This window comes from Phyllobates terribilis, unplaced genomic scaffold (assembly GCF_046119375.1).
Source record: "Phyllobates terribilis strain yellow unplaced genomic scaffold, ASM4611937v1 Scaffold_11__3_contigs__length_659146591, whole genome shotgun sequence".
NCBI classification, from domain to species: domain Eukaryota; kingdom Metazoa; phylum Chordata; class Amphibia; order Anura; family Dendrobatidae; genus Phyllobates; species Phyllobates terribilis.
In genome coordinates this window covers 130,583,785-130,606,721 of record NW_027362771.1, presented here as the reverse complement: position 1 = coordinate 130,606,721, position 22,937 = coordinate 130,583,785, and positions in this window count along the sequence as shown.

Sequence of the window (22,937 nt, the reverse complement as noted above, 5' to 3'; positions counted from 1 at the left end):
ACGCAAAGCAGAGCAAAACCCGCAAATGCGGTGAACAAGGAAAGCAGAGCAAAACCGCAGATGCGGTGAACAAGGAAAGCAGAGCAAAACCCGCAGATGCGGTGAACAAGCAAAGCAGAGCAAAACCGCAGATGCAGTGAACAAGCAAAGCAGAGCAAAACCCGCAGATGCGGTGAACAAGCAAAGCAAAACCACAGATGAGGTAAACACGCAAAGCAGAGCAAAACCCGCAGATGCGGTGAACAAGCAAAGCAGAGCAAAACCGCAGGTGCGGTGAACAAGCAAAGCAAAGCAAAACCTGCAGGATGCGGTATACAGGACAGGGCTCTGTTCACATGGAACAGACTGGAAAACACAAGAAAATAGCTGGAACACAGGAGTTAGATACAGAGGCAGGGAAACAGAAAGAACAGAACCAAATACACACAAGGTACTTACAATGAAGTAGCGAGAGGACACAAAACTCACAAACAGAAGTACAGAGACAACGAATTTAAGTTAGGTGCAGGTTCAGACACTGCAGGAAAAGGGAAGATACAGACATAGAGACAAACAAGTAACGGACTAGGACACTGTTCAGACAGGATCAGAACCAGGAACAAGATACAGGAACAAGCCTGGGAGCTCAGCCCCCAGGGTGGCAGAAACAGACTACAGTCAGGACAAGACCTGGCAACTCACAGTTGCACAGAACACACTGTAAGAAAGTGTTGCTCCGGCACCTCCTACTGGGAGGAGGGGGTTTAAGTATCCAGTGACTCACAGCAATAGGCTGGGGACACATTAGGACTGCGCACACTGAAGCTTTAAGAATCAAGAAGCAACAGCGCCGACGCCCTAAGCTAGCAGACAAGAGACATACAAACAACAGGCACTGGAGAAAAGTGTGCAGCCTGACCTGAAAGGTAAGATTGCCGTCTTGCATGGTGGGAGATGGTAAGCCATGCAAGCACGCCGCCAGGGATGTTACAGTACCCCCCCCCCCTTTGCGCCCCCTCTTCTTCAAACCAGCAAGGATTTCCTGCAGAGAATTTGGAGACCGATCCTTCTCTTCAAGAAGATTACCTCTTCTGTCCACTAGAGGGAACAAAACTGGTCTCACCATCTTGGTGACTAGGATGCTTCCTCCCATCGAGCCATCCTCAGCAACAGAGGAAGTGGGTGAAGTACCAGGAACAGGACACAGGAAAGTGTCTCTCCATTTGTTCATATCGTGTAGTACCCCAAAGGATTCACGGGACAACTGGAGGTCCTGCACCAGGTTGGAGGGGTGCAGAGACTCGGGGTTAACCACAGCTTTGACGTACACTTTGCCAAGCTTACTGGATTTAGTGGGCGAAGTACCAGGTACAGAGTGCAGAAAAGTCTCTCTCCATTTGTTATCAGGTAGCACCCTCAAGGATTCAGGAGACAACTGGAAGTTCTCCGCCTTTTTGGAAGGGTGCAGAGACTCGGGGGTAACCACCACCTTATCGTACACTTTGCCAAGCTTACTGGATGAAGTGGGCGAAGTACCAGGTACAGGGTGCAGAAAAGTCTCTCTCCATTTGTTATCAGGTAGCACCCCGGGGGATTCAGGAGACAACTGGAAGTCCTCCGCCTGGTTAGAGGGGTGCAGAGACTCGGGGGTAACCACCACCTCGACGTACACTTTGCCAAGCTTACTGAATGAAGTGGGCGAAGTACCAGGTACAGGGTGCAGAAAAGTCTCTCTCCATTTGTTATCAGATAGGACCCCGGAGGATTCAGGAGGCAACTGGAGGTCCTCCGCCTGGTTGAAGGGGTGCAGAGACTTGGAGGTAGCCACCGCCTTGATGGACTTATTGCCAGATTTGTTAGAGATGGAGGATCCTTGCTTAGGGACCAATTTCAGTCTGGTTTCTGAGATGACACGTCTGCAAGGCGGGGCGGTGCCCAAAGCCAGATCATTGATACAATCGTCGAGATTGTGTGGGGACAATGCCTCTGCTTCCCTTCCTTCGGAGACTTCAGCGCACAGCGAGTCAGCGACTAGCAGATCTGGTGAAGAAGAAGAAACTGCTGACTGTCCTGAAGATATGGGGACTGGACACCCCTTGCACCGAAGCAGTCCCCCAGGAAACACCATGCTGGATCTCCAGACCTGAGCGGGCACAAGATCTCTCGGCTCTGGACGACCTGTGGGTAAACCAGCCAGCACCTGGAATGTGAACTTCTTCATGTGTAATGCTACAATCTGGAGCTTAATTTGTAGAGACATATTTTGACTGTTTCTGAGTAGGGCTTGTCCTTCCGCTGACAATGCCCAAGCCGGCTTCTGGAGTTGTCGGACGGGAATCAGACACCGACTCTTCAAGGCTTTAAGCCCGAATCTTCCAGTTAATCCGAGGCCTTCACTTGTCACGGAGACAGTCATGGTCATCTGTGGAGAGGAAACACTAACGGCAAGGGCAGTCTCTCCTGCAAGCCTAATCTCTTGGGATTCTCCAACCTTCGCTGGACAAAGACCGTCAGGGGGTCCCAAACAACCGCAGTGGGACCGCAATCTGATTTTGTGACTGAGTTTTGGCCTCTGCTTTGCCCGACGATCATAGTCATCCTTCATGGATTCTGTGCGGATACCTGCCTCTACAGGCTGGGGAACAAGAGGTCTTTGGGAGGACAGAAACTGGCGTGATGGTTTACCTCTACGCCTTGCACGTCTGGGCTGCCTCTTGAGGTTGGGAAGAGAAGTATTCTGTGGAGCATTGTCATCCTGTGTGGATTCTGTGTGGGCAGCAGTCTCTTCAGGCTGGAGAACTGGTAGGCTACCTACACACATCACCCATCGGGGCTGCTCCAGGATATTGGGAAGGGAAGCTTTAGTAGAAGCTTCAGGATTAGGGTCATCGAAGACCATTAGAAAGGCCACCAGGAAGGCCTGCAGGTCAGAGACGATAGGATCCCATGCTTCCCATAGGGGGGTGATCCATTTCAAGTCATCACCCGCTAGGTAGGACATCAGAGATGCTACTTTAACCCAATCGGTAGGAAAATAGTGAGCATAGAATTTGAAATGTAGCATGCATTGCTCCGCAAATGCACAGCTTCATTTTGGATCCCCATAGTATCGTGGTAGATCCGCAGGAACGAGTGCTGATAGCTCCATTTGGTCTCATGCGTAAATCGCCTGGACCTCAGCTTGCGAAAAATGTTTTCCTTGGTGCACGAATTCGCCAGACAAGGATTCAAATGTCTGAGAGCGAAGGGCCGTGGGGCTCAACGGGAACCATGGCCTGAGCAAACTGTTACGCTCGCGCCCGGACTGACTGACATGAGCATGATTAGTGATCCCACTGTACCATGAACCGAGAAGTGCCTGGAGGGGCGTAACTAAGTATCAACCCGATCCGACCAAGATCGCACGGCTGCTCAGTCGACTCTATGAACCAGGGAGGAACCGAGCAGAGGGACCAGGTGCTACTACAGGTCAGACCCCGGTCACAGCTGTTGACCCACACTGGGAAATGCGGGAACAGGCAGGTTAGACTGGCATATTGACAGGTGGGCACAGGCAGGCATGGCTGACATGCAAACAGGCGGGTACTGGCAGGTAGGAACGTAGGCAGGATAGGGACCAGTACAGACTGGGATACAGGAACAGAGCCGCAGGTGCGATAGACAAGCAGAGCAAAGCAAAACCCGCAGATGCGGTGAACAAGCGGAGCACAGCAAAACCGCAGGTGCGGTAAACAAGCAGAGCAGAGCAAAACCCGCAGACGCGGTGAACAAGCAGAGCAAAACCGCAGGTGCGGTGAACAAGCAGAGCAAAGCAAAACCCGCAGATGCGGTGAACAAGCAAAGCAGCACAAAACCGAAGATGCGGTGGACAAGCAAAGCACAGCAAAACTTGCAGATGCGGTGAACAAGCAAAGCAGCACTAAACTGCAGATGCGGTGGACAAGCAAAGCAGAGCAAAACCCGCAGATGCGGTGAACAAGCAAAGCAGAGCAAAACCGCAGATGCTGTAAACAAGCAAAGCAGAGCAAAACCCGCAGTTGCGGTGAACAAGCAAAGCAGAGCAAAACCGCAGATGCGGTGAACAAGCAAAGCAGAGCAAAACCGCAGATGCGGTGAACAAGCAAAGCAGAGCAAAACTCACAGATGCGGTGAACAAGCAAAGCAGAGCAAAACCACAGGTGCGGGGAACAAGCAAAGCAAAGCAAAACCAGCAGATGCGGTATACAGGACAGGGCTCTGTTCACATGGAACAGACTGGAAAACACAAGAAGATAGCTGGAACACAGGAGTTAGATACAGAGGCAGAGAAACAGAAAGAACAGAACCAAATACACACAAGGTACTTACAATGAAGTAACGAGTGGACACAAAACTCACAAACAGAAGTACAGAGACAACGAGTTGGAGTTAGGTGCAGGTTCAGACACTGCAGGAAAAAGGGAAGATACAGACATAGAGACAAACAAGTAACGGACTAGGACACTGTTCAGACAGGATCAGAACCAGGAACAAGATACAGGAACAAGCCTGGAACTCAGCCCCCAGGGTGGCAGAAACTGACTAGAAGTCACAGGTACAGGTAGCGGCCCTGGGTACTCAGCCCCCAGGGTGGTGGAAACAGACTACAGTCAGGACAAGACCTGGCAACTCACAGTTGCACAGAACACACTGTAAGAAAGTTTTGCTCAGGCACCTCCTACTGGGTGGAGGGGGTTTAAGTATCCAGTGACTCACAGCAATAGGCTGGGGACACATTAGGACTGCGCACACTGTAGCTTTAAGAATCAAGAAGCAACAGCGCCGACGCCCTAAGCCAGCAGACAAGAGACATACAAACAACAGGTACTGGAGAAAAGTGTGCAACCTGGCCTGAAAGGTAAGATTGCGGTCTTTCATGGTGGGAGATGGTAAGCCATGCAAGCACGCCGCCAGGGATGTTACAATGAGTCTCGGTTGGCAGGTCATCCAGGAATTTCGGAGACAAAGAGACTTATCAGTCACAGTTTTTGGTGGCCTGGATGATAGAAGGAAGTCATCAAGTGGGTGCATCAGTGTACTGTGTGTGCTAGGTCAAAGGCTTCACATACTCCTGCTGCGGGGTTGCTTTGCCCTCTGGAGGTTCCTAGTGCGCCTTGGACTCATCTCACAATGGATTTTATTACTGATCTTCCTGTGTCCGAGGGTTTTACTGTCATCTGGGTGGTCGTGGACCGTTTTAGTAAGATATGTCATTTGGTTCCAATCATTAAGTTGCCCTGCGCCAAGACACTCGCTAAGGCGTTTGTTAAGGAGAGTGTCAATCTCCATGGCGTTCCCACGGATATTGTTTCTGATAGAGGACCTCAGTTTGTGGCTCGCTTTTGGCGTGCTTTTTGAGACAGGTTGGGAGTCCATTTGTCATTTTCGTCTGGTTATCATCCTGAGTCTAATGGACAGACTGAAAGAAAGAACCAGGATGTTGAACAGTTTTTGTGTTTTGTGGCGGACAATCAAGAGGTGTGGTCTGAGTTTCTGCCTCTCGCAGAATTTGCTCTTAACAATCATACATCCTCCTCTGCTGGGTGTTCTCCTTTTTTTTGTTGTACTGGGAGTCATTCGTCTTTTGGTTCGTTCTCCAAATTGGGGTCGGCGGTGCCGGAGGAGGAGAATTTTTCCGGTGATTTGGAGAGAGTTTGGACTAATGTACGTTGTAACCTTCAAGAGGCTAACAAGAAGTCCACGAAGTATTTTGACAGGAAACATAAGGAGGTTTTGTTTAATGTGGGTGACATGGTTTGGTTGTCCTCGAAGAACCTGCGGTTGAGGATTCCCTCTAAAAAACTGGGTCCTAGTTTTGTGGGTCTATTTAAAGTACTTCAGGTTGTTAATCCATCTGCTGTTAGGTTGGATGTCCCTACTTCCTGGAAGATTAATCCTGTGTTTCATGTTTCCTTGTTGAAAAAGGCTGACGTATCTGATAGGGACGCCACTGTCACAGTTCCTCCTGTGGTGGAAGGCGGCAAATATGAAATTTCTTGTATCTTGAATTCTAGATGGCATAGAGGGAGATTACAGTATCTTGTCTCCTGGAAGGGTTTCGGTCCCGAAGACAACTCCTGGGTAAGGACGGATGATGTCTTTGCTCCTAGGCTTGTTAAAGCTTTCCATAGGAGTCTCCGGATAGGCCTGGAGGATCCAGAGGATCCTCATAAAAGAGGGGTTACTGTTAAAACCCTCCTGTTTGTTTTTTCCATCTCTTGTTTTGCTGTCATGTGACCATCTGCCTTTATATTCCAGCTCCGCCCTTCTAGCTGTGCTGGACTTCAGTGTTGTTTGACTGTTTCTCTAGCCTGGTGCTTCGGTGCCTTTCTCTGTCAGTTCGCTTGGTCCTCTGGGACCTCTAGTACCTTTTGTCAGTTTGTCCTTTTGTGTTCTGCAACAACTTCTCTGTTTAGGAGGTGTCCCATTTTTGTCCCAGTCCTTAGTTCTTTTAGGGACCCCTCCCTTAATGCTATAGGTCTTCGTTCAGACTAGCCGAGGACTAAGGTGGGTCTGTTCACTAGGAACAGGCAGCCCGCTACATCATAGGGATTCAGCTTAGTCTTACTGTAGTGACAGCTTTCCCCTATCTTTCCTTAATACATGTTGCAGATCATAACAATATGGGGCACCTGCATGGGGCACCGGCATGGGGCATTATATGGGATCCAGGAGGCATGGGGCATAATATTGGGGCCCAGCCTGTATGGGGCATTATATGGGGGCCCAGGAGGCATAGGGAATTATATGGGGGCCCAGGAGGCATGGTACATTATATGGGGGCCTAAGAGGCATTGGGCATTATATGGGGGCCCAGCATGTATGGGGCATTATATGGGGCCCAGCCTGCATGGGGCATTATATGGGGGCCAATATTCTGTATGGAGCATTATATGGGGGCCAGTATTCTGTATGGAGCATTATATGGGGGCCAGTATTCTGTATGGAGCATTATATGGGGCCAGTATTCTGTATGGAGCATTATATGGGGGCCGGTATTCTGTATGGAGCATTATATGGGAGCCAGTATTCTGTATAAAGCATTATAAGGGGGCCAGTATTCTGTATGGAGCATTATATGGGGGCCAGTATTCTGCATGGAGCATTTTATGGGGGCCAGTATCCAGTATGGAGCATTATATGGGGTCCATTATTCTGTATGGAGCATTATATGGAGTCCATTATTCTGTATGGAGCAATACATGGGGCCCATAATACTGTACAGAGCAATATATGGGGCCCATTATTCTGTATATTCTGTATAGAGCATTATATGGGGTCCATTATTCTGTGTGGAGCATTACATGGGGCCAATAATACTGTATGGAGGACTTAGTGGTGCCCATAATACTGTATGGAGGACTATATTGCCCAGTCTGCACTGTGCGCTGCGAGGATTCTCTGGTTTCTGAGCTATTGTAGAATTTATAATAGATATCACTCATGTAATGTAAGAAGTGAAATATTTGGCACTGTACTATATCTATATTTCTCTGCGGTATCTGTGCATCATGAATCGTGGTATGTGGAAAAGGGGCCACTGAGACTCTTTCGCCCAGGGCCCACAAAAACATGGAGCTGGCCCTGATTCTACTAAAGGTATTACTAAAATCCCTATGCCTAAATCTGTTGATCCAAAAGAAGGCAAAAATGCCAGAACACATTCTGCTTAACTAGAGACTGTGATGGGCCCCGGTGCAAGGTTTGGACCTGCACCCCCCCGTAAGTTGGTCAGATGTTGGTCCATACGCTAAAAAATATTTTATTTGAATCAACACTCCCCCATACTTTCCCTGGTTCACCAATTTATTAAAAAAAAAACACCACGCAGGTCCGATTTAATCCAGGGAATCTGATGTAGTCCACAAATGGAAACCTGAAAAACATGAAAAGATAGAATTAAAAACAAGACACTGTCCCTTGTTCACCAATTTATTAGAAAAAAGTTCCCATGTAGGTCCGACGTAGTCCATCGCTTCCCGTGACATCCCTGAATGCAGCTCATGTTACTAACATCACTGCTCTTCACAGTCGCTGGGTCTCGCTAAGCCGGCGACTTTGATGAACGCTGTTGTCAGTATCCAGCGAATAGGTGGAATTTTTTTTTAAACAATTGGTGAACCAAGGAAAGAGTGGGGGAGTGTTTATGCAAACAAAGTGTTTTTGGTGTGTGTTTTTTTTTATTACTGGGCTAGTAATAGGGGTGTCTTTTACACTCTCCCACACTAACTAGGGAAAGTGTGGGGAGTGTTTATTCAAATAAAATATTTTTTAGCGTGTGAAAGGTTTTTTTTTATTACTGAGTTAGTAATGGGGGTGTCTGATATACACATCTCAATTACTAACCTCAGGGCTTGATGTTAGCTGTATGTTTTGACGATTCACAGCTGACATCAACCCCAAGGCCCATTACCCCAATTGCCACGGCACCACTGCACTCGGGAAGAGCACAGGTGAAGCGCTGGAATTGGCGCATCTAATATGATGCACCACTTCTGGGGCGGCTGTGGGTTGGTATTTTTAGGCTGAGAAAGGCCCAATAACCATGGACATTCCCAGCCTGATAATATCAGCTCACAGCTCTCTGCTTTACCTTTGCTAGTTACCAAAAATGAGGGAGACCCCACATCATTCTTTTCATTTATTTGTTAGGTTTATACATTTGCAGTAAGCTACACACGCAAGGCACTAATTATATATGTTACGGATATCTTTCTAACTATCTATCTACGCCATATCTATCTATCTATCTATCTATATCTTTGCACATCTTTAGCACCTAAACATCTGTAATTTCTATTCTGCATTCTATTCTGGTACATGTCACATGGACAGCATGTGGACGGCACACGGTGGACACACACGTACACGCGGATGGCACACGAATGACGCACACTGACACACTGATAACACCAGTACTGTTTTTACCTGTACCGGTAAAGTCAGGACGTATGAAGGGGGAATTAGTATGTGTTTACACTATGTAGAAGGAAACAGATATGCAGTCAACAATTATTTTGCTATAGATATAAAGGAATATTAGGGTTCAGCACAGTACCTCTGAATTTCATTACCAAAAAGAGAGAAAGGGAACTTATCAGCTTGGAAATGCAATGTAATCGATAAGCATTATGTTATATAGTTGGATAAATGGAACAGATTGGTATTTAAGTTTGCGTAAAAAGGTTCATTTTAACTTCTATTTTATTCATTGAAATCCTGTTTATTCTAGTCTTAGCAGTCAAATGCGTCAAGGACCAAAAATAACCTAAATAATTTATTTGTATGTAGTTTTTCAGAATCTTGCAAATGACTAAAGAGATTTGTCTGAAACGCGTTTGATAATTATCCTCACGGTTTTGGTATTGTGATATTTTAACACTGTGAATAAACTTATTGTTTCGTTGATGATTCTGATGCTGGAATTCCACTCCTTTCATATTACCTGTGAGTCAATTTGTGCTCTCTCTGGCCTCATTTTTGTTAGTGTCCACATTTTTCAGGCGGGCTCTAAAACGTGGTCGACTGAAAAGGCAGACACTGCAAAAATGAGGTTAGACAGAGCACAAAGTATCTCCTTTCGTTTCATTAAAGTCAATGGCCCCATTAGTTTATACACCTAATTCTCGTTTTTTCATGTCTTCAGGTGGAAGACCTGAAAGATCCACTGACTAAATCTGGCTAATATGTGATGTGAATCTGGCCTTATTCGAAAAATTTGTATTTAACTAAATAGATATTACATGAATCATATGTGCTCCAAAGCCTTCAGTTGTCATAAGAAGACATGTATGACACTCTGAGGTCTCCTAGGACGACATCCAAACTCTTTCAAGTGCTTTAATGAAAGTGCTTTTGTAATGTCAAAGTGAAATCAACACATTTAGGCAAGGGTAAATGGATGGTAATTGGTGATAACAAACAGCATGTTTAATAACCCCATATACTGTTGGACTTTTTGTTTTTAAAATTAAAATGGTCCAATAATTGTCTTTTTGGGAGGCAAATGCTTGCTAGAATTTATTTAAATATGGTGGTATCAGAAGAAGTAATGGATTTTTAAAGAGTTGTCCAAAAAATATCCCTTTTTGGGGGAGAAGCAACAGGTTTGGTGTTTGGAAAGTAAACAAGCACTGGCTTCTTTTAACCATACAAAAATTATCCATTTTTGGGACTAGTTTCAGGTTTGTTATATTTACCCTGTGCAAAATGGTTTCGGCAGCAGGACATTAAGAAAAAAATGGACACACGAGGTGTTTGTTATGTTTAACAGCAGTGGTAGTATCAGCAGCACAGATGGGAACATAATGGACAGGAAGTAGATGTCTGCCTGTGTAGATAATAGCAGTGGGATTAGCAGTGTTCGTCGCGGTAATAGCTGCAGTGCAGTGTGCAACATAATGGATAAACAGAGTTGTCCGACTGTGTAGTCACATGGTGACAATTAAAGAAGAATGCCCATTAAAGTTTTTATCCTTTTAATATATTGCAGTCATCATATTATATAGCAGTGTGTACTTTCAGTTGCTACCAAGGTAATTGTTTTGCTTTCCATTAGGTCTATGACATGACGTGATTAAAAACTGACTAGCTGAATTCTTCTAAGCTCTATGTAGAAACAGGAGGTCAATTTTCTTTGCACAAGTCATGAGTCCATGCAAAAGTTTATGGTAGGGTGGAGGAAGGAGCACCTAGGTCAGGAGTTGAAGAGAGAAATGAGTCATACAGGCGCAAGATACTGTTTCTACATACAGCAGAGAAAAGAGAGTAATTAACTGGGTAGAAAGGCAAAATTAGCAATTGTAAGTATAAGGGTAGTGGACTGTGCTATCGGGTTTCTGCCCCTGAATACACCAATTGCTTTGTGTGTATATTGTGTCATGTGTCTTTTATATAAATGGTGTCATGGGAATTGTGTTGCAATGTGTTGTTTTATAATGTTAGTAAAGGAGTATAGATGTCCTGAGTGCAAGACGCCAGTAGTGGAAGAAAAAGGACACGGAACCACTGAGTAAGTATGGAGACTTGCTGATCAGGACTATAGCGTTAATGCTGGGTTGTGGCAAAGAAGGGAGAAACAGTGTGCCTCACTAGCCCTGGAATAAACTACAGAAGAAGGATACTGTGTGGAAAAAGCTTCATACTGTAAAAGAAACATCCTTAAGACTTTGTGCCCACTATCCCTTGTATATAACCCTTACCAAGTTACCTTTCAGTAAAGACTTTATTTTATACACCACCGGCTATATGCGGCCTGCATGAGTGGGACACCCAGTCCGGACTCACACTTTCATGTAACATGTGGGTGCACCAAAGATGAGTGATTCGCCCCGCAGATACTGCCTGGCACAACGTTACATAAGTACACAGTGCTATATAATACGATGATTTCAATACATTAAGAGGATAAAAACTTTGATGGGAGTGCTTCTTTAAGACATGCATATGTTGGTGGCCTGTTGAGTGTGACGCACCCCCTGGGCCATATTCTTTAGGGGAATACCCGGAGCCGGATCAGATGGGGGTTGTAGTCTCCGAGTGGCTGTGACCCGGTCCGTGCCCAGGGTGTCAAGCTCAGAGTATGTGGCAGTCCTACAGATGTTATAAAGTTCTTTATGTCGACTACGCCACCCGTTGTATTGCGGTCACTACGGCCGCCGCTGCAGCAGGGTCCGCTGAGGCTGATGGTGTTGGTGCAGCTTTTGATAGTATAACCCCCAACGGGTGGGGTATAGCCTCAGGGGGTCAGGTGCAGAGGATGGGGGTTGTGGTTGTGCAGCATAGATGGTAATTAAAGACAGAGTCGGGTTGTGCAGTTTAGGGTATTTACTTACTGCTGATTTTCCGGTCACTCCAGCTTCAAGTGACCACCCGAGCCGTGCTGCGTCCACCAGGTCCTGGATTCAGCCAACCCCCAAGCAAGTCCGGAGCGTGACCCTGAGCCCTCCTTCCTGTCCTGTCTTCTGGCCGTCCCCACCAGGGATCCACCTAGGTCCAGCTCCCTCGGGCCTTCTGTTGGGAAACCCTTGGCCTTGGGTTCCCTGACCCTACACGTGGTTTGCCTTCAGGGTGGATGTGGTGGGTGGCCGTGGCAGATCCTGCCCACGGCCTCCGGTCTCTGGCTAGGGTGTGCTTTAGCCCCCACCAGTTTGGGATCCGGTACCCAGTTGCCAACTCTTCACCCGGTGATGGACTTTGGGTTCTCAGAGTCCTTTTCTTTCACCCCCTCTGGGTCTTTCTTCCTTTCTCCTCTCTCTCTCTCTGGGGCTGCTCTGCTCTTCTGCTCTCCTCCTCTGGCTTCTCACAGACTGACCCTGATCTTAGATGGTGCCCACCTTAAATACTCCCTCTATGTGTGAGCTCAGGTGACCAGCACCCAATGAGCTCCTATCTTTACCCAGGCTGCTCCCCCTATCTGCCCCTACACTACTTGGGATGTTCCACCCCCCTCCCACTCCAGCCAAGGACAGACTCGGTCGTACCTGCACATTTCTAAGTGGGAGTACCGTTGGTCTGCCCTCCGGAAATGGGATGTGTGTAGTGCATGCAGCTCTCTGGGCTCAGTTTCACACTCCATCCTTACCCGGGAGTGGAATATCACACCTCTGGGTTGAGGTGCAATACCCCTGTAGCAGCCGAATCCTCAGGGTGCTACATTCCCCCCTGGTAAACCACAGCACGTCCTCGGGCTGTAAGAGATAAACATCCACAAACATACATTTTTTTTTTTTTTTTTCATATAAACAACATAATAAAAACATATAAAATATCATATATATATCAGCATCATCATAAAACTTTTCATATTAATAACATTCTCGTCGCCTCTGGCTCCTCCTCCGGTCACTGTGCAACGTGTGACCGGGTAAAGTGCGACAGTCTTTGGAACTCGTGGCTTTCCTATAAAACCAGTAGGGGGCGCTTTAGGACGCGCAACTATTTACAAGGGATATGGCCGCTCTCAGTCCTCGGCCAGGTATTTAAGAAAGGGATGACCGCTCTCAGTCCTCGGTCAGTGGGATTTAAGGGATAAACGGGTAAACAGTTCACACTTGCTGGTCCCAACGGGGACTATATTATCAGCAACAGTTTCTTTGGTACCCCTACGGGTAACTATATACAGCTTCTACTCTGCCGTACTCAACGACGACGTCCTCCTGCTCTTTCTTTGTGGTTACCTTTAGCTTCAGACCCGTCCAGGTCCTCTTGTTCTTCCTCCTCACACCGCAGCTCTTCCTCCGTCAGGCGATGCACATGGAGGGCGTAGGGTCCTTTGGCACACTTGTGCCGGGTAAAGGTGACCTCGTCCCCGATGTAAAGGTCATGACCTCTGTGTCCCTCCGGTAGGTGGGACTCAACGTCTCTCCTGGTCACGAAGACGTCGCCTGGGGTGCGGTGGTCTCGGATGAAGCCCCACCCATGCTGCATGTTAAACTTGATCACAGTCCCGGTGGAAGGGGGACCATGAGCTGCACGGGGACTCCTCCTGGCCCGGCTCTTCTGCTCCGCGCTCCTTATCTGGGCTTGTTGTTCCCGGACCCGCCTCTCTCTCCGCTCCCTCTCAAAGACCTCGAGCTGCTGGCGGCAGCACTCTGCACGCTCCGCTGCGGCTGCCCGAGTCTCTTGAGTGAACCCCATGAGATCTTCTCCGGTGGGGTCCCACTCAAACTGCGCTTCTGCTAGCGGGGGCGAGATCCTCTTAACGGGCTTTGGAGCCGGGATCAGGGGTTCACACATGGGCCTTGCCCTCTTTTGGAGCTCTTGTTCGTAGTACTCCCTGGGCCAGACAAAGGGCTGCCCGTCCGGCCATGTGTGTTGGGCGAACAGATCTTCTCCCAGATGCGGCACTTTAGGTTTTATGGGCGCGGTGGTGGTGGCGGCGCCCGGGTTGCCCAGGCCTTGCGGCCAGGCCTGGGGCACCTGGAAAGTGAAGGGCACCGTAAGGACGGCGGCGCCCTGGGCTACTTGGCCCTGCGACCAGGCCGGTGGCTCCGCGGAGGTAGGGGGCGCTGTTGGTATTGCGGCGCCCGGGGGTACTAGGCCTTGCGACCAGGCTGGTGGTACTTCCTGCTTGGTCACGCTCGGGGTCGAGGCGTGTGACGTCACAGGGGTCGCGGCTGCGGCTTCCGGTTGAGGCCTAGTCTGTGGCGGTGACGTTGCGGTTACGGGCACGGCAGGGGGTACTTCGGGCTCTGCGACGGGGAGCTGGGGCAGGCACGCGGTTTCCCGGCTTGGGGTAGAGACGTCCCCTTTACCTGCCTCCTTTCGTTCGGCTCCCTTCTCGGCGCCGTCTCCGGCCTTCAGTCCTCCTGCGCCATCCTCAGAGGCGGTCTGTCTCCTCGTCTCGGGTGGCGTGCTCCGCTGACGAGTCTCGGTCCGCTGGGCCATCTCTCGGCTCCACTGCGCCAACGTCTCTCGTTGCACCCGGGCCATCCTCCTTGCGAGGCCCTCCAGAGCGGTCTGCGCACACTCCCGGTCTCGGGGGAGCTGTGCTAGGACCTCCACTAGGCCTAGTGGGGTCGTTGCTTCTAGCAGGCTCCTGACCAACGGGTCGGTGCTGCTCTGCTCTCCTTCTGCTGTTCCCGGCAGGCTCCTGGCCAGCGGGCCGGTGCTGCTCTGCTCTTCTCCCATCTCCGGGTAAGCTTCTTCTGGACTCAGCTCTAGGCTTCTTGTCTCCGGGTGCGCTCTCTCCAGACTGCTCCCGGCGACACCCATCTTTGCTCTCTTCTTCTCAGTCCTCCCACTTCGAGGGCGGTCCCGGGGCCACTTGGTGATTGTCAGCTCCAGGGGCAGTTCTTTCACGCTGACAGACACCTCTAGCATCACAGTCTCTGGGGGCGGTTTCCACTTTTGGCGCCATTTTCGGTCCTGGCCCACGATGGGAGGTGGCCTCTTGCCACCCTCTGGCACGCCCATAATGGCGTCCGCTCTTCCAAGGCGGGAAACCTTTGGAAATGGCGGGAATCGTCTCCCAGTGGCGGGAAACTCTGCAGATGGCGGGAAAAAGCTGTTAATGGCGGACAACCGGCGGGAATCGATCTGTGATGGAGTCCGATGGCGGGGACCCTCCGGAACCGGCAGGAGACTTCTTTTTGAGGTAAACTCGTTCTTTTCTTCAGGCACGCAGTACCCGGTTGTTGTGGGCACGTAATCCTGCCGACTACGCCAAAGTTGACGCACCCCCTGGGCCATATTCTTTAGGGGAATACCCGGAGCCGGATCAGATGGGGGTTGTAGTCTCCGAGTGGCTGTGACCCGGTCCGTGCCCAGGGTGTCAAGCTCAGAGTATGTGGCAGTCCTACAGATGTTATAAAGTTCTTTATGTCGACTACGCCACCCGTTGTATTGCGGTCACTACGGCCGCCGCTGCAGCAGGGTCCGCTGAGGCTGATGGTGTTGGTGCAGCTTTTGATAGTATAACCCCCAACGGGTGGGGTATAGCCTCAGGGGGTCAGGTGCAGAGGATGGGGGTTGTGGTTGTGCAGCATAGATGGTAATTAAAGACAGAGTCGGGTTGTGCAGTTTAGGGTATTTACTTACTGCTGATGTTCCGGTCACTCCAGCTTCAAGTGACCACCCGAGCCGTGCTGCGTCCACCAGGTCCTGGATTCAGCCAACCCCCAAGCAAGTCCGGAGCGTGACCCTGAGCCCTCCTTCCTGTCCTGTCTTCTGGCCGTCCCCACCAGGGATCCACCTAGGTCCAGCTCCCTCGGGCCTTCTGTTGGGAAACCCTTGGCCTTGGGTTCCCTGACCCTACACGTGGTTTGCCTTCAGGGTGGATGTGGTGGGTGGCCGTGGCAGATCCTGCCCACGGCCTCCGGTCTCTGGCTAGGGTGTGCTTTAGCCCCCACCAGTTTGGGATCCGGTACCCAGTTGCCAACTCTTCACCCGGTGATGGACTTTGGGTTCTCAGAGTCCTTTTCTTTCACCCCCTCTGGGTCTTTCTTCCTTTCTCCTCTCTCTCTCTCTGGGGCTGCTCTGCTCTTCTGCTCTCCTCCTCTGGCTTCTCACAGACTGACCCTGATCTTAGATGGTGCCCACCTTAAATACTCCCTCTATGTGTGAGCTCAGGTGACCAGCACCCAATGAGCTCCTATCTTTACCCAGGCTGCTCCCCCTATCTGCCCCTACACTACTTGGGATGTTCCACCCCCCTCCCACTCCAGCCAAGGACAGACTCGGTCGTACCTGCACATTTCTAAGTGGGAGTACCGTTGGTCTGCCCTCCGGAAATGGGATGTGTGTAGTGCATGCAGCTCTCTGGGCTCAGTTTCACACTCCATCCTTACCCGGGAGTGGAATATCACACCTCTGGGTTGAGGTGCAATACCCCTGTAGCAGCCGAATCCTCAGGGTGCTACAAGTGCCTTTGGGAAATCACAGCAAAATAATGTCTTATTATCCTGAAGGTTATAACAATCCTAGTTATCCAGATAATTGTGTGTTCTCAGCCTCTGTGTCCTCAGAGCTATTAGTTAATGAATAGTTTTTACAGGGTTACTATTATTTCATAAAGTCATTTCTAGGCTATGACTTCTTCTTGTGATCAGTGGTAGGCCAACTTTTAGGATTACCATTGATGTTGAGAAATAAGGGGATGCAGTACTAAGTTAGCATTGTGTTCTCTCCGGAGATTCATTTGAATGGGACCATCCTACAGTACATAGCACAGGGTGGCAATGAGCATTACTGTGAAAGATAAAAGAGCAGATCTTATTACACATGAAAAAGCATGGTTGGCTGATCTGGTCCTTAACCCCTTACTTACCGGGGACGTATTGGTACGCATATTTGCAATTCCCCCGTTCAGTGAGGGCTGCTGCGCTGAGCCCTCACTGAATGGAGCACATGTCAGCTGATTCTTACAGCTGACATGTGCCCGCAACAGCCGCGGGTGGAATCGCGATCCACCCGCGGCTGTTAACATGTTAAATGCTGCTGTCAATCTCCGACAGCAGCATTTAACGTGCGCTTCCGGGTAGCGCGTCATAAGCCCCGCCCACCGGCGACCCCGTCACGTGATCGCGGGTCGCCGATGGGCGTGCATGACAACCCAGGGTCTGCAGCAGACGCCTGTGGTTGTCATGATCTTGTCGCTATGAGCGCCACCTAGTGGTCGGCGCTCATAGCACAGGACCATTTCTGCTGCATGCAGGGGACCTGCTCGTCCCCTGTATGTAGCAGAGGCGATTGGACAGTTGCTGCTTCTAGTCTCCTATGGAGACTATAGAAGCATGCAAAAAGTAAAAAAAAAAAGTTTTTAAAAATATAAAAAGAAATAAAAAAATATAAAAAAGTTTAAATTGCCCCATTCAAAATAAAATATATATATATAAAAAAAAACCCCACATACACATATTTGGTATCGCCGCGTTCAGAATCACCCGATCTATCAATATAAAAAAAGAATTAATCCGATCGGTAAACGGCGTAACGAGAAAAAAATTCTAAACGCCAGAATTACGTTTTTTGGTCGCCGCAAAATTGCAATAAAATGCAATAACGGGCGATCAAAATATCGGATCTACCCCAAATGTTATCAATAAAAACGTCAGCCCGGCGCGCAAAAAATAAGCCATCAACCAGCCCCAGATCACGAAAAATGGAGACGCTACGGGTCTTAGAAAATGGCGCTATTTTTTTATTATTTTTTTTACCAAATTTTGGAATTTTTTTTCACCACTTAAATATAAAAGAACCTATACATGTTTGGTGTCTATGAACTCGTAATGACCTGTAGAATTAGAAGGGCAGGTCAGTTTTAGCATTCAGTGAACGTGGTTAAAAAAAATAAATAAAAAACAACTGTGGTATTGCACTTTTTTTGCAATTTTACCGCACTTGGAATTTTTTTCCCGTTTTCCCGTACAGGATATGGTAAAACTAGTAATGGCGTTGAAAAGTACAACTCGTCCCGCAAAAAATAAGCCCTCACATGGTCATATTGACCAAAAAATAAAAACGCTATGGCTCTGGGAACAAGGGGAGCAAAAACGAAAATGCAAAAACGAAAAATGCTCCGGGGCTTAAGGGGTTAAATTCTAGCCATAGGCAAGTCTGACATCACAAGTAGGAGAAAGTAAACCTTTTAATATCTAAAAAAATACAGAAAAAAATATGTCTGAGTACAAACCAACCAAGCAGCAATCAACTAGCAACAATCAGATCGGCTTGTGGACACCACAGAGAGGCATTGTCACAGGGATACCGTGACAGAGAGGGGTCAGAAGATTGCGGCAACTGGTAACACATTGATCTGCACTGGATGGATTTGCTTTACCTTTCAGTTAGCTGTGCAGATTTCCCTTGTTCTGGTGTTGCAAGCGTTAAGCGCTGTATATTTCCCTTGCTCTGTTGTTGCAAGAGTTAAACAGTTCTGTTTGTCTCCAAGAGCTCTCCATCCTGAGTTATTTCAGCTGTTTTGAGTTTACTACTCCCCTCTTGTATAAATGCTCACCTCTTAGCTTGGGTAGTAGTCAGTGATAGCTTGCTATAACCTGGTGTGAGCTTTGTGAAGAGAGATCGTCTAGGAGTCATCTCTGTAGATATGTTTGGAAGTTTGAGTGTTTTTCCTTAGCTTATCTTCTGTAGTCTGGGAGCACATTGAGTGATTGCTGTTTCTTTTATTCCTGTCTGTTTCCCTTTGTGTCTTTATGTTATAGCAGGACTAGCTTTCCTGCTGCCCTACACACAAGTCAGGGTCATTCTCAGGGTAAGACATGGATAGGAACGTTTCAGGGGTGCTCCCCTTTAATCTTTCCATAATGGAAGAGCTCCCCTTCCCTTCAGTCTCGTCATCTTGCTTCTGGTAGAAGTGTGACATTATCACTGGCTTCAACTTCTTTGGGTCTACGATGGACCCTGTAGATGCTCTGGCGGAGCATTTCCAACATTTATGCTTTACCCTGGGTTTAGCAGCCGCTTATCCCAGACAACACCCATTTGAGCCTAAGCTGGCCTTGCTGGATAGGAGGTCGGGACAAGTTTGTCGTTTTTAGGGAGGCTTTCAAACTGCACTTTAGGCTGCAACCTCATTCCTCGGGTACCGAGGAGCAGTGAGTGGGGATAGTCATCCACCTTCTCCAGGGGGACCTCCAAGCCTGGGCTTTTTCCCTTCCATCCGGTTCTTAGTCGCTCCAGATGGTTGATGAATTTTTTGCTCCTGTGCCCAAACGATCACCATGATGTAAGTTTACATGACATAAACTTATGTTAAAGGGGTTAATGAGGTTGTGCCATCATAATATGTATATTTATTTATGAAGAATATTGTATTTCTGACCTTTTTTCTATTTCCTTCTATGAAAAATAATGCATTTTTGTGTCTTATCATAAGAATGTTGTCTATAAATTCACCAATACTGCCTGACTTACGGCTTTTTAAATGAACAGATGTAGCCTTGATTAAAAGAATGAGAGTAACACGGCACTGGAATATCACGGTACAACAATTTATAATTTGAGATCAGTCAATAATTTTTGCTTTGTTAACTTATCTTAAGCCACTTAATAGAGATAACTTTGTGAAAAAAGTTATCAAGATCGCAGATTATTTGCATAGTTAAATTTGGCTATATCTGTAACTGTTTATAGATGATGTGCGTTGAGTAGAGAAAAAAAAATACTACCAGACACCTATTGTAGTGGCTTTTCTCCAAGGAGAACAAAACTGATGTCGGGGAAGAGACAGATCAAGGATGTTGAATTTCCATGCCCAATGTCTCTCTCCCAACATCATCTGTAAGTGGAGAGACCATAAGTCCCCATACTAATCAGAAAATCTGCCTGACCTGCCAAAACAGGTATGTTTGGCTGTCTTCTGTCTAACGTGTATAGGAGCCTAACAGTTTGTCAGATGGAATATTATTTTAGGACAGAAAAACCTCCAGTACTTGGACATGCTGCTCAGTTGCCACCTACATGGATATAATGTAATAATAATATACTTCAGTTGGTAAACTTATTTAATCATATTAGAAACTTCTACATGTAGCCTAAGATTTAATTATAAAAGGAAAATGTGCTCTGGAAATTCATAAAAGGTGAACTTTAAATGAAACTGGGCAAAATGTCAGTACTGCTTTTTATCTGCATTAATGTTTCTATATTAAGTAGGAGCAATAATGATATTAGCACAGAACTTGCAGAATACTAAATGGGTAAGAGTCACAACACTGCTCTTTTAATCTTATTAAAATAGGTTTGATCAGATTAGCTGTAAATGTTATGTATGTTTTCTTCAGAACTTTAATATAATAACTTATTTCATCTTCCTGTTTTTTATTGAACTGATTTAAATGTTATTATGAATTTAAAATATAATGCTGAATAAACATCACATTAAATTACAATACATGTAGATGAAAAGGCTAATCTTAGAAAATAGGTTGCCTACTAGTGATGAGCAAGTGTGCTCGCCACTGCTCGGTACTCGTCCGAGCATCACACTGCTCGACATGCTCGGCGAGTATTTCCGGGTTGCTTGGGCGGGAGCTCGGGTCCCCGTCCTACATGTTTGGCACTCTTTAGAGAGCCAATGAGCATGCAGGGATTGCTTGCCACGCACACACTGTAATGCTGTAGCCATGTTGGTTGTGGCCAGGGCCGCCATCAGGGCATTACTTTCCTTACTACTGTATGGGGCCCGGTGAACAGAATATCTATATACTCAGTGTTACAGTGTGCTACTTTATTTGTTCATTATATATGGAGGTAGCTGCTCTTAGTAAGCACCTGTTCACACCTATATTTTGTAGTGGAAGTGCCGTCATTTTCTTTGTTACTAGATTCAGCGTTGACTGAGCACTCCACCCCCACCCCCATGCCGCAGGTGGTTTTAAATGCATCAGGATCTGTCTTTCCCACACATAAGCAGACGGAGGTCTCTTAGAGAGGTATTCACATTGGTAGGTCCTGACATCGAGAAACGCCTTACCGCGGCTGTCAGGTACACATGAATTGGCCAATTTATGCGCTAAGATTTCTCATTTATTTACAGCAGTAATGCTATTCATTTTCCATACTTCATATTTACATGCGCTAAAAAACATTTTCAAACATTTTTTTCATTTATTTCTATTTTCTACAGCAGTTATGCTATTCATATTTCATATCTATATACTCAGTGTTACAGTGTGCTACTTTATTTGTTCATTATATATGGAGGTAGCTGCTCTTAGTAAGCACCTGTTCACACCTATTTTTTGTAGTGGAAGTGCCGTCATTTTCTTTGTTACTAGATTCAGCGTTGACTGAGCACTCCACCCCCACCCCCATGCCGCAGGTGGTTTTAAATGCATCAGGATCTGTCTTTCCCACACATAAGCAGACGGAGGTCTCTTAGAGAGGTATTCACATTGGTAGGTCCTGACATCGAGAAACGCCTTACCGCGGCTGCCAGGTACACATGAATTGGCCAATTTATGTCCTGTGAATAATATTGTCCTCCATTTAAAATGGGGAAGGTGTGTGGCAAGGGACGGGGAAGTGGACGTGATGCTGATGGTGCATGCAGAGGCCGAGGCCGTGGGCTAGCTGAAATTGTGCCACAACAAACACCCACATCTTGTCACCCAACCTTCCTGTCCCAACTGCTAGGGGCCCGCAGCACACCACTATTGAACCCAGAGTAGTGTCAAAAGGTTGTTGTTGGATAGCAGATAATGCTTCTAGTCACTTTGCCACCACCATCACCCTGTCTTCCACACGGTCTAGTCTCAGTAGCCGTGAGTCTGGACCGCATATTCCTCACCTTGATCCTCCTTCCTCCCACCATGCCTAGTGCCCGGAGACAACTGATGCCACACTTGGACACTCGGAAGAGCTATTCACTTTTCCACTTATAGAATCGAGCATCTCACCCGGCCAGCATCAAGCGGGGCAAGAGGAGATCGCATGTAGCAGCCAAGGTCACACGAAGGTGACGGTGGGAAAGTGCAATTACTTTCGCAAGAGGTGGATGATGATCATGAGACACAATTGCCAGAAAGTCAGGAGGAGGACCAGGGTACGGAAGTGGAAGACGAGGTGGTGGACGATGAAGTCACTGATCCAACCTGGCAAGGTGACATGCAGAGTGGCATGACAGCAGCCACTGGTGGCCACAGACACAAGGTGGGCAAGCGCTAACTGGAACCCCAACACGACGGAAGTTGCCAGTACAACTGTTAGGTCTCCCAAGTCTGGTTATTTTTTAAACACTCTGCAGATAACCCCAAAAAGTTCATTTGCACCATCTGTCAGACCAGCATCAGCAGGGGTAGCAAAACTAGCAGTCTGACCACCAGCATGATCAGGCACATGAGAGCAAAGCACCCGACTAAGTGGGCCGAACGCCAGGGTCCAGAAACAGGATCTGTGGGTGACACCACCGCTTGTCGTGCTGTTCTGCGTGCACGCCAATTCCCTGTCCATGGTGCATGTGAAGATGCCTCCTGCCCTACACCTGTTGTTGCACACTCTCAACTAGCACCATCGGCAACCACGTCCATGTCCTTGTCCCAGTGCAGTGTTCAGTTGTCTCTACCCCAGTCCTTGGAGCGCAAGCGTAAATATGCAGCCAACGCCCCACAGGCCACACTACTGAATTCACACATTTCGCGAATGCTTGCTCTCAAAATGTTGCCTTTTAGGCTCGTGGAGACAGAAGCTTTCCGCAACCTGATGGCGGCGTCCCTTGGTACTCAGTCCCCAGCCGCCACTATTTCTCCCTGTGTGCCGTCCCCGCATTACACAAGCACATGTCCCAGAACATTATCCGTGCCCTCAACAACACAGTTACTGAGAAGGTCCATTTAACCACGGACACGTGGAAAAGTGCTTTAGGCCAGGGACAGTACATCTTGCTGATGGCACATTGGGTTAGAATAGTGGAAGCCGGGACCCAGTCGGACCTTGGGACGGAACACGTCCTCCCGACGCCGAGGATTGCGGGCCCTCGG